At 39.4% G+C, this 13320-nt stretch overlaps 1 protein-coding gene and 1 pseudogene across 1 annotated transcript in view; both read right to left on the bottom strand.

Moving 5' to 3' along the window:
• Positions 1-13320, bottom strand: part of LOC118019423 (protein bicaudal C homolog 1) — a 281958-nt gene that overhangs the window by 126106 nt on the left and 142532 nt on the right. The gene's annotated exons all lie outside the window — the stretch shown is intronic.
• On the bottom strand, positions 10326-11676 carry LOC118019272 (annotated as a pseudogene).

Here is a 13320-nt window from a genome sequence, read left to right as displayed (position 1 = left end):
AGGCAGAAGTCACCCCTCCCCCCCCATTCTCACTATGTTGTGGCAACATTATAGTGCTTATTTCTTTGCTCATTTTACCAATCCCACCAAGAGGTGGCCTCCTGATGGCCAACCAACTGTATCTTGTTCATTTCTAAACATTTGAATCCAGCACTTAGGATCTAAGAGGCATCGTTAAAGTAATTAACAGTGATGGAGTTAGACAAAGGGGACAGAAGAGGCAACGATCACCTAAGACTTTCCAATTACTCAGCACTTGGTGTATCTGAGTACAGCCACTCCATCTGCACAGTCTCCTTTAACTCATTCAAAAAATGGTATCCCTGTGGAATCTGCTTATCAGAATAAATGAACTGAGTGAATATTCCTTAAATGAAAGTAAATTCTAAATGACTGACAGAATTTACTTTCCCAAGGTATATGTGCGTAATAATGGAGAGGCTCTTCAACTAAAATGCCAAGTACGGGCTTGGACAGTGGGATGCCTATGTTCTGTCACTTCCACTCTAGCCTACAGCTGGTACCTGCTAAGGGGCCCACACCTGCCCATTTTAAAAGATGAGCCAGATTTTTGTGTTAAATTTCCTGATTTCTAAATGTTACCTATTTCAATTATGTAAAAAAACACTGTGGGTGAAAGAAAGCATGGACCCCAACTTCCAACCCGTGCTCCAAACCAAGGAGTATTTTCATGGGGTATGGGTAGGTTGTATGTGATGACCTGTAGTGTTAGTGAAGAGCCAGTTTCTTGGTTCCCCTGGGACGTAAGTATCTATGATTCTTAAGGCTATTTCACTCTCCAATTATCACTTTATTATAATTCCTCAGAAAGACTAACCAGATCTCTATCATACCTGCTAACATAGGTAGCTATAAAAAGATTAAATTTGAACTATCAGATGTAACTTGTATATGACTTGAATATAATGGTTTAACAGGATATAACTTGTGAAAAAAATGTAACAGTATTGATATCTCTCACAAAATCAAGTTACCAAACCTTGATTGTAATTTTCTAGCCTCTGATTTTTCATAAGCCCATTATTCCAGTTACATGAATTCACATTATATGATTTTTTAGGCCACACATTTTACCACTCCGGTCACCTTGATCTTCTTTAAGCAAACAATCCCACTTAGCTCAGTAAGTTCCAGTGGCACTGGTGCTGGGAATGACAGATCAGCACAGCAGCAGATCTATTATGGCATCCCCGAGACATTAATAAGATACAATTCTGTGTAGGCTGTACTGGGTAAGTAGGCAAAGAAGTGAGTACTGGGCTCAAGAAAAGTTTACTTTAAAAAAAAGAATAATGAAGATGTATGTATTGGTTACACTACTATAACAACTCCAAATGTCAGGGGATGAACACAACAAAAGCTTCTCTCTCCTGTTAAATGGACTGCCTAAGTCAGCAAAGGGCTTGGTTCTACACAGTCATGCAGGGACCCAAGCTTACGGAGGCCCTTCCATTTTATAGCTGCCCATCTGGAATTTCATGGCCTCCTGTCTCCCTTTGGGAGAAACATGCAAACATGGTCCCTGAATGACTCACTTAAGTGGACGTTATAAGTTGTCTACCCAGGGTCCAGGAATCAACTTGGGTATCTAACAGAGTGATGCCACTCCCATTGCCAAGGGCTGGTTTCAGAGTAGGCATGTTAAAGCTCAATAACAACAACAAAAAAAAAAACAAGCAACCTGATCCAAAAATGGACAGACTTGAATAGACTTTTCTCCAGTGAAGACATACAAATGGCTAATAAGCACATGAAAAGATGCTCAACATCACCAGTCATTAGGAAAGGTACAAATCAGAAGCATAATGAAATAGCACAGCCATTAGGATGGCTGCTATAAAAAGGAGCAGACAGTAAGTGCTGGCAAGGATGTGGATAAATCAGAACCCTTGCACACGGTGGGTAAGAATGTAAAATGGAACAGCTGCTGTGGAAAAGAGCAATGTGGAACACCACTGGCAGTTCCTTAAAAAATTAAAAATAGAATTAGCACACGATCTAGCAATTTCACTTCTGGTTATATCCCCAGAATAATTGAAATCAGGGTCACAAAGAGCTATCTGTACATCCACATTTATAATAGCACTGTTCATGATAGTTAAAATGTGGAGGTGCGCCTGGGTGGCTCAGTTGGTTGGGCGACTGCCTTCGGCTCAGGTCATGATCCTGGGGTCCCGGGATCGAGTCCCACATTGGGCTCCCTGCTCAGCAGGGAGTCTGCTTCTCTCTCTGACCCTCCTCCCTCTCATGCTCTCTGTCTCTCATTCTCTCTCGCAAATAAATAAAATCTTAAAAAAAATTTTTAAAAAAATGTGGAAACAACACAAGTGTCCACTGATGAATGAAAATGGATAAGCAAAATGTGGTACATACATATAATGGAATAGCATGCCGCCTTAGAAAGGATGGAAATTCTAATATATACTACACATGGGTGAACCTTGAGGCATTATGCTAAGTAAAATAAGCCAGTCACAAAAATATGAATACTGTATGATTCCATTTATATGAGAAAACTTACCTAAAGTCGTCAAAATCATAGAGACAAAAAGCAGAATGGTGACTGTTTTTAGGGGCTGCAGGGAGGGGCAATGAGGAGTTACTGTTTAATGGGTATAGAGTTTCAGTTTTATAAGATGGAAAAAGCTATGCAGATGGCTGATGGTGATGGTTAAACAACAATATGAACTTTTTTGTTACCACTGAACTGAACTCCTAAAAATGGTTAAGACAGTAAATTTTATGTTATGTGGATTTTACCACAATTAAAAAAAGAAAGAATAGGCAGGCATATAATCCAATTTGGGCCAAAGACAAAAAGAGAAGAGGTTTGTCTGATGGACATTTTTGACAATGAAGTTTTCTGGCTTTTTAAAGAGAATTTCTGAAAAGGTTTTCTCTCTCCCACTAGATGGGAAACAAAGACACATGGAGCCCTGCCTGCTGCTACAGGAGAAAATCAGCTTTAGGAGAAAGCCATCAGGGTGGAAGACAGAGCTGAGCAGGAGAATCTCTGAATCCTGGATGACCTCACAAAGCTTCTGGATCAAACTATGCCTGAAGCCACTCCCTGTGCACTCTTCAGTAATGAGAGCCAATACATGTTCACATCATTGAGGCCAACCTTTTACTTGAAGCAGAAAGCATCCTACTGGATACGTCTTCCAAACCAGGTCCTCCTTCTGACTTCCATACTTTTCTCTGACATGTGTTCAAAACATTGTCCCTTTCCCTTTCCTACAGCTTCTTCCTCATCTCCCTCACTGCCCACACTACTATATCCAATCAGTTGCACAGACCTAGTGATTCTCTCTCCAGAACTATGCCCAGAACCTAAGACAACCTTCCATCCAGGTAATTACCACCGTGAGCATTTCTACCAATGGCTTCACAAGCGGTGAGAGCACTTCCAGTTTTCTCCCCTTCAACTTACAAGCTCTGATATTTCCCTCCTATAATTCAAGTCTGCCAGTGCTTATTCATTATCTCTTAAGTTGGGCACAAACTTCTTGGCCTAACATTAAGGTTGTCCATAACCAGGCCACAACCCACCTCTCTGGTTTTACTTTTCCTCAGTCCCCGTATCTTCATCACCACCACTAACCACTGCCCTGCCCACACCCGATCCCCATCTTTTTTTTTTCTTTCTATAAGCAGTTCTGTTGTCCCACTGTCTCCAGCATTCAATTTCTACCTGTTGTTCATCACGAAGCATAAAAGCAACTGCAAGATCCCCTCAATTTGATATAATCTTCCCCTCCTCAGAGCTGCTATACTGTCTTTCTTATGAGACTTGTATTTCTATTTTAAATTGGCTCAATCCCCCTTCAAAGATAAACTATCTTTGAGGGCAAAGTCTGTTTTACTTACAGTGAACTTGCCAGGTCTTACAAGGCCTAGTTACTGGTAAAGCCAACAACAGCTACCCTCTTGACAAGTCACAAAGAGGATGCCTGGGCATTTCATTTGCAAGAGAGCTGTAAGCTTCTAGAAGAATAATCTACTATCCTTTGAGGGAACCAAAGGTGGAATCACTTTCTTTTTTTTAGGATCATGTATCTAAATCAAGAGTCTCTGGCTCAAATGTCGATTGGAGCCAGGCAGGAAACAGTTAGGAATGAATGGGCACAGTGCATGCTTTTAATTCAAATACACATTACACAAAAGAAAAAATAGACAAAAATTATTCATTGCCCCAAACAAATACATCTTCTCTCATTTTCTTGGAATTCACTGTCCCCTCATTCACAGTTCCCCTTGACCTATAGATATGGGTACAAGAACTATTTTACTCCATCATGAGAAAACCAACAGTAAAACAGCAAGCATAAATGATAACTGACACCAGACATCCACATCAGGGAATAAGAGGGAGTGGGAGAGGGTGAGGCAAACAGGAGCACATCACTAGCTCCAACCAGCATGTGTAGAAGCTGACCCAAAGCAGCCAGACTTTCAGATTTTTCAAAAAAAGCTACCAAACCAGACTGGGATGTAAAAAAAATCTCCTTAATTTTAAAATGTTGGCAGCTAAATAATTTATTTCAAAATCACTATTTAGATAAATACGAAATAGCCTCAACTAAACATGTGTATACCAAATACAACCAGGAAGCCATTCACTTGTTTTCTGTTTACCTGAGATGGGTTACAAGAGAAATAACAGGAATGTGGTAATACTCAAACAAGTGAGCAGATGGTGCTTCTACCAGAATCAGAAAATCCTGTGCCTCAGGCATTTTATAATGAGCTGGACTTTGATCTTAGGAAGAAGAAACAGACAGCTTTATAGGCCAGCACTTGACTCTGGGTCTAAGGCATTCGGTGGAGAGGCTCAGGGCTAAAGGCTGCTGGGAAACTGAGTCCAATTAAGCCTAACATAAAGTTATATGTGAATCCCCTTGCATATGCTAGAAATTCCAAAACCACTAAGTTTTCCTGAATTAATGTTAGGAAATTATCACTTCCAAGAGGATGCCAGAAAATTAAAGTATTACCCCACTGAATTTGGCACAGCATGATAGAAAATATCTACTGTACTATAAATGTATTTTTCTGCAAAAGTAATTTTAAATCTTCCTGAAATAGAAAAAAGTATGGAGCCTATAAAAAGTTATGAGTAATATTCGAAGTATTTATACATTTCAAAAATGAATTTAATTGATTATGAAAATTTCCAAAGAAGCTACTCAAGAGGCTTAAGTGCACTAATGATGTCACAAGGGAGACCTGGAAAGAAAAACATGCAGATGTACTAAGATTTCATTAATCTGCAGAACTACAGAATTAGATTTGGCAATATTTCAGATGTCTTCATGTGATTCTTAGAGTAAAATTTCGTAACAGTTTTTCCCTTGTGAATTTTTAGGTTCTTAACATTTAAGAAGAATCCAATTAAAAACCACTAAACTTTCTAAATGCTGGCTTCAAGAAATTAAGATTCTCTCAGTACGTCCTCAATTTTCAACATCTATTCACAGCTGATAAAATGGGATAATTGTTCTACGTTATGAAATTTGAACCAACTGGTGAGGTGTATTTTACCACCATGCATTCATATAAAACAAGGTAAGTATGAGACACTGTGCTCACCAAAGGGCAACAATGATGCACCAAAACAGCTGTGGCCACTGCTGTCACAAGGCTGATGGTATAGTCAGGGAAACCAACAACCAAACAACCCTCACGTTAATTACCAAGCATAAGAAGTTTCAGGAAAGAAACCTACAAACTGCAATGATATCACCTAACAGAGAGATGCCATGTATATATTAATCAGGGAAGGCTACCTTGAAGAAATGAGCCATAATATGAAGCACAGTTACATCAAAGGGGGTGATGCAAATCGTATCAGGAAGAGGGAGCAGGATTCATTCATTTCTAAATATTTACTGCATGCCAGATCCATGCCAGTCACTGCATTAAACATTAGGCATAAACAGTCAATAGAACTTAAACAGTTCTGATCACACTTACAATCTACTGGGGGAAATGAACAAATACAATAAAATAAACCTACTGGGAGAAATGAAGTAAAGGCAGGGGAAGAAATCATTTTTTAAGTGGGGGAAGGGTTAAAAACGAACAGGATGCCCTGAGTCAGAACAATAAGAGGGGTCATACTTTGTATTAGGCGAGACAATCCGAGGATGTTAAGCCAAGACCTGAAAGATGTCAAGAAAACATAAAGAACATAGCAAGCAGAGGCCCTGAAGCAGGAGGGAACTCGAAGTTAAAAGAACTGAAAGACAACTAGCAGGTAGGAGAAAAGGGCAACAGTGAGGTGGAGAGGGACATAAGGGCCAAGTCATATAAAGCCTGGAGAGCCATGGATAAGGGGGCTGGGTCTCCTTCTAACAGCACTAGGAAGGCCATAAAGGGCTTTAAGCCTTGTAGGAACATAACCTTATTTGTGTTTTACAGATCACATTGAAGGAGGCAGGCAGGAGTAGAGAGATGAGCTAGGAGAGCATTGCAATTGTCAAGCAAGAGATGATAGGAGCATGGAGAAGGGTCACGATGGTAGAGATAAAGAAAAATGAAGCAAATCAACTTCTACTGAGAGTGGAACACCAAGACTCTTGATTGACTTGATTGGGGAGGAGTGATGGAAGGGGAGCTATCAAGTTATCCATCAGGTTTCTGATTGGCTGGTGCCATCATTGAGACTGGAAGTAAGAAAGAGACCAAATGAGACTAAGAACATAAAAGTTTCAGTTAAGCTACATTTTTAAAGTCTATGAGCCACTGAAGTGGATTTCCAGCCAAGTGGAAATATCAGGCTAAGGTGCTAAGAATCTAGTGTGCAGAAGGAAAAAAAATTTAATTTGAAATATAAAATTTGGAATTAAATGGTATCTGAGGCTCTCACCTATGAAGGACATGAAGAAGAAACAAAGGTCCTTCCAATTTAGGTGTGAAACTAACCTTGAGAATTTACAAAGTAGAATGTAAGTGGGAGGCAGGGGGAATGGGGAATGGGTCTTGTTTCCTGGTCAGAGTTTCACTTTGGGAAGGTGAAAAACTTCCGAATACGGATGGTGGTTGATGGTTGCAAAACAGTGTGAATATACTTAATGCCACTTAAAAATGGTTAAAATGAAGAATCTTATCTGTTGCTTTAATTAAAAAAAAAAAAAAAAACTAAACCTTGATAAATTCCAACATTTAGACACTGGGTAGAAGAGGAGATGCTGAAAGTATCACAGAGGGAATGAACTTCCAGAATGGTGGTAGATGATGATGAAGTCATAGAAGACAAAGGAAAAACTCCACACTAATAATCCCCATAGAGGAGTTCCTCAAGGAAAAAAGAAAAGAACTGAAAGCTACTAAGAAATCAAGTCAGATGAAGACTTTAAAGTATCCCTTGGATTTTTTAAAACACCAGGATCACGGGTAACCCTGACACAACCATGTAAATGGAAGGGTGAGCAGAGGAGTTGGCGTGAGCTGAGAAGTAGAATATGATCAGACAACACCTTCAAGAAGTTTTGACTCTTAACAAGAAGCAGAAAAACAAGACAGTGGCTGGAGAGGAATGTGACATCAAGGGAAGTATGACAGTTGCAAAAAGCCTACCCCAATGTCCACTTTCTCCCAATTAGAATTCTCAATTTTTAGCTGGGCACATGGACACCTAAAATAACTACTCTGACTTCCTTGAAGCTAGGTATGGCTAGGAAACTAAGTTCTGCCTAGGGAAATGCTGGGAAATTCTAGGAAATCTCATGATTGAATGTCTTTTGTCCCTTCTTCCATCCTGCTGATTAGACTGTGGTGTTTGAAGTTCCAACTTGGATGATGAAGGTAAGGGCCATAACCCAGGAGTGGGAAACTGTCTAGGTAGAAGTACCTTGGTTTACTAGGTCTCTGGGGAACACTGTCACCACACCAGACCTGCACTGTTCTTTTATGAGAAGTAATCTTCCACCTTATTTACACAGCAATAATTTTGTTTTGCTTTGTTTCCACACAATTCTAATCTGCACTGATACAGGCAGTTTTTGTTTTCCTTTAGTATGGGAGACAGTAGAACACAATTGTGTGGAAATGGGAATGATCCAATTAGAGAGCCTGACTACAGCAGAGGAGGACAAACCCCAAAGTGAGAAGCAGGAGAGACATGCAAACCCAGTGTGCTTAGAAAGATGAGACCAGGGAAGATGCAGGAGTTAAAAACCACATGGACTTGCAAAGTAGGACAAGGATTTTACTTTTTTATCCTAAAAGCACTGGGAAACTAGACATTTCTTAATAAGTAAGTAACGTGATCTAATGTGTATCTTTTCAAAGATGAGTGACAGTAGTTTGAAGAAAGGAAGGGAGTGAGGGCCAAGAGAGGTGGCAAGGAGACCAGTTAGGAAGTTGTTCTGACAATCCAGCTGAGAGATGGGGATGGTTTCAAACAGGTTAATGATTACAGTCCGACGGCAAAGTGAGCGAATGTGAAGAAGACAGTACCGGCAGCCCTTTGTATGTGGGTATGCATGACAGAACAGGGACAGCAAACAGTCAAGGATGACACTCAAGGTTATGGCCTGGACAACACTGTGAACGGTGGCATCATTCACTGAAATAGGGACTTGTGGAAACGATACACATTGGGTAAGCTCAATTTTTAACACTCTAATTTTTAAGTTCTTGAGAAAACCAAATGTAAATAAATACCCAGCAAGTAAAAGACTTGTCCTCGGCAGCTTATTCATAATAGCGGAAAACAGGAACTAGCCAGGTGTCCATAAACAAGGGAGCAGATTAACTGTGGTACACGATGCAATACAACTCATTAAAGAAAGAAATGAACTACTGATAATATGCAACAATATGGATGAAACCCAAAAACATTATGCTCAGAAAAAGAAGCCTTATACTATAAAGTACATACTGTATGTTTCCATTTATATTAATATTCTAGAACAAACAAAACTAATCTTTGGTGAAAAAACTCAGAAAAGTGGTTTCACAGTAAGTGGGGGTGGGCTTGGGACGGGGGTAGGAGGAAACTGTTTCAAGTCATGGTAATGGTCTCTATCTTCATAAGAGTTTGGGTTAACGGATATATACATTTGTCAAAACACATTCAATACTACATTTACTTTATCTAAATTTAACAATGACAAAACACTACAAATATTGAATGCTGATTGTTGGTATGCAGGGTGAAGAGCTAAAGTGTGCTGATGTAAGCCTGCTAGTCTGAAATGCAGCAAAAAGATGGATTGATGAATAAATAGGATAGATAGATCCATATGTGATAAAGCAAATATAAAGAAGTAACTGTAAAATTTAATTAGTGGGTATATGGTATTCCCTGCATAATTCTTACAACTTTTTTGTATTTTTATAATAAAAAGTTAGAAAAGCTTTAAGTAACTAATCTGCATTTTTTAAAGTGTTAACTAAAACTTAACAATGATAGATTCAAGAACACATCTTCCTCCCTTTCCTTTACATCTTCACTTTTATTGTGAATTCATGTTTACTACTGTGAGATTGGTAACCAATTAATCACAAAGAAATCTAGCATTTTAATGTCATTTGACATCATTATTAAGAGTCCAAAATATGTACTTTGCAGAAAAAGTTAAATAGAAATATTTTAACACATTTTAAGCAATGAAACCATGATAATTCAGGAAAAGAAAAAACTGGGGAAAGTTTCAGCTAATATAGGGAAAATAATGGTCATTCTGAATTATGTAACATTTTAAGGGATACTGTTTTCTTATTTTCATACTTTGGTAGCTCTTTAGGACCCATTTAATAAGAGAATAACTATCGCTGGCATACCAAATGTTACACTGATATTCATTATTGTATTTTTAAATGTTTCCTAGGAATACTGTTTATATCCTTAATTTCCACTATCAAACACAAATTTTTTACTTAAAGAAAACCCCTAGGTCTTTCTTAGCAAAAATTAGCAACTAAAATTATTTAAAATTATTACACTTAGTTGAATTTTTATAAAAATTTATCCTCAAAAAATAAGGTCAAATTGTCCTCTTTTTTTTTCCCCCTGCAAAGAAGCTTACTGAGGGTGATTCAATCAAGGGGGTATTTCAGGAACCTGAGTCCTAAGGAGCTAGGCAGAACTCATGGGAGGGCTGAGGGGAGCTGAGGGCATGCAGGAACAAGGATGTAATAACTTCTGGAGGACAGAGGGAACTACCTGGTCCGGTCTGAAACTGCACAGAAGGGCTGAGTTAAAAACAAGGTGGTTGCCGAGACTGTGGGGCTGGGATTGGATGGTATGAGAGCCTGGCTGGTTTCTAGAGGCAAGAGAAGCTCCAGATTGGGGTTTATAGATGGGCATCCTCCAAGGTTTTCCAGAGGACAGTGACCATGATGATTGAAGGAGGTCATAAAGAGCAGGTAGAGATAGAAGAGCACAGCATCCACTGTGTGGCTGAACTGCACCCACAGGTCCACTAAGTGCTGCTTCTGAGCCTTGTGTTCCTACTGGCCCTTGTTGATGTAGGGCATCCATTTAACTCTGCCTCGTTGTTACCAGGCACCCTCCCCACCAGCTCCACTGGCTCCTCAGGCCAGGCAGTAGGTAGGAGTGAGACCCAGGCCCTTACTTCCCTTCTGGGTTGCAGTGGGGCGGCATTTTTTTGGGCTGGTACAATGTAAAAGCAATGTGGTGGCTGGGTGATCATCAGGTACAGCATGTAGGTGATGAAAACGGTCCCCAGTAGGCTGACCTGCACCGTCAGAGACAGACAAAGGACAAAGGAGACACTGATGTGGGAGGTGCCACTGGCCAGGAATAAGTCATTCATCATGAGCAGAAAGACGGTGTAGTGCAGCAGAAGTGCTGTCTTGAATGGGGCATGACTCTCACTTTCTGCTGGCAGAAAGAAGCTGAAGGCATTGATGACAACCCCAGAAAGCCACTTGACCCCAGAAAGCTCATCACATTCAGGCTGGACCACCTGCTGAGATGAAAGAGCTGAAGGTGAGAACGCAGTTCTGTTCATCAAAGGGGAAACAGAAGACATCCAGATTACATATGTTCGTACTGGCTTATATCTGATGCAACCTTCACAGGTGACATAAGCCATGTGACTTGCAGGTGCCTGATCCACATCCATGACCTCCTCACTGAAGATAGTTGGAAGCCACAGGTTCTTAGTTGCCATGCTGAGCTTCCTGATGCTCCCATATTCCTCTGGATTCCACCTGATGAGTGGATCATAGGAGATCATAAGTTAGCCCCAGGAATGATGTCATCAGATGAAGCTGAGCATCACCATTTCCAGGATGCCAGACGGGGTGATGGAGATGTGGACATGAGTGGGGATACTGTAGTTGATGTCTGGATGGAAACTTTTCTGCTAAACACTGCTTAGAAGGTAAGAGGATTACCCCCATGCTGGTCAAAGCCTGAGTGACTGGTAGTAAAACTGTCTCCTCTTCCTTAAAGCAGCCAGTGGAAAATGAGGCAGAGGAGGGATCCTTCTCCACGCAGCCAACATCTTTCCATCTTCCTCTCACTCTTCTCTGGAGACTTAGTGATAATGTTGATCTTGCAGACCCACAGGCCACATCTTGAGCCCTAGCTCAAACTGTCCTTTTAATTAAAACTTATAAACTGATTTTTCAAAACTACCAATTAAAAAGCTCAACATCAACTCACATTCATTTATTTATTCAGCTGATACAGAGTTTATGAAGTGGCAAGTACAACTGTAGATACTACATAAGAAAAGTTTTCATTTAGTAACACAAATATTTTAATTATATATTCATCTGCCTGCGACATTTTATTGCTCATTTTCAGCAGATGAAGTCTTTAACATATAGTCTGGTGAATATTCTAAGGTATGTAGCTTTCCTTATGTACCTGCTATCAGCTTGGACTTTAACTGTACTAAACTTTTTAAAATCCTTTTAACTTTAAAAAAAAAAAAAAGGAATACTAATCTCTCAGGTAAACATCTAGACTCTGTCTTCTTAAGAGCCCCACTGTTAAAGTAAAGGAAAAGGAAATAACTAAATGAGCCTAAGGCTGATCCTAAGTCCTCAGGGTTTGTTTGTTTGTTTTTCAATTTAAATTTTAATTTCAGTAAATATACAGTGTTATATTAGTTTCAGGTGTACAATATTTCAACAATTCCATACATACATCACCCAGTGCGCATCAAGACAAATGCATTCCTTAATCCCCATCACCTAGTTCACCCATCCCCCCACACACCTCCCCTCTGGTAACCATCAGTTTGTTCTCTATAGTTAAGAGTCTATTTCTTGGTTTGTCTTTTTTTTTTTTCTTTGCTCATTTGTTTTGTTTCTTAAATTCCACGTGTGGGTGAAATCATGGTATTTGTCTTTCTCTGAATGACTTATTGCACTTAGCATTATACTCTCTAGCTCCATTCACATCCTTGCAATTGGCAAGATTTCAGTCTTTTTTATGGCTGAATAATATTCCTGTGTGTGTGTGTGTGTGTGTGTATGTCTACTGCATCTTCGTTATCCATTCAACTATCAATGGACCAGCCTACTTCCATAATTAAGCTATTGTAAATAATGCTGCTATAAGTACAGTGGTGCATGTATCCCCTTGAATACTAAGTCCTCAGTTTTTAAATTCTTCACTAGCCTGATCAGGAAAAATACTGAACTAGGTACACCCACAAGTTTTAAAGTGGGAAATCTTGTTTTTTAAGTTTCTTGGTTTTGGTTTGCACACTGTTACTGACTTAAAGCAAAATGCTTTCCATAAATGTGGTAAACAAACACCAAACTCCATGTCATCAATAAAACCCAGTTTTCCCAAATAAAAGAATATCGACTTACTCCAACCATTTAAAATGATGCAATCCTTGGAATGTGTGTTTGTTAAAAGGACAAAGGAAGTAGTGTAAAGCTCAAATGTGACTAGTGGGATCAGACTGTTGTGCTCAAGAAAAATTTTGAGTTTTTCAACCAGGGTCAAACACAAAGGTGAGATTCAGAACACTGTAAATTAACCTGGAAAAAAAATTGAGTGGAAAGTGTAGGTTTTAAACTTCATTGATATTTCCCTTTCTTTTATAAGGTCATTCAGTGAGGATCAAAGCTTGCATAAGAACAATTCACAAAAGAAAAGGCAAGGAAAATTCTTCAAAAATGCTTTATGTATAAATTGGTATACCTGACCCAAGGCAATAATGCACTGACCAAAATCAGAACATCTAAAGATGATGGAAAACTTCCATTTTTTTCACACTAAAATGATTCAGGGAATCTTTCAAAACAAGTTTTACTTCCAGTCTGCACCCCATGCATTTTGTTAAAAAGTGGAAGACC

This window comes from Mirounga leonina, unplaced genomic scaffold (assembly GCF_011800145.1).
Source record: "Mirounga leonina isolate KUSES-001 unplaced genomic scaffold, KU_Mleo_1.0 Mir_108, whole genome shotgun sequence".
Classification (NCBI taxonomy): Eukaryota; Metazoa; Chordata; class Mammalia; order Carnivora; family Phocidae; genus Mirounga; species Mirounga leonina.
Note: the sequence above shows the minus strand (reverse complement) of the source record. Positions and strands in the feature narration are given on the sequence as shown.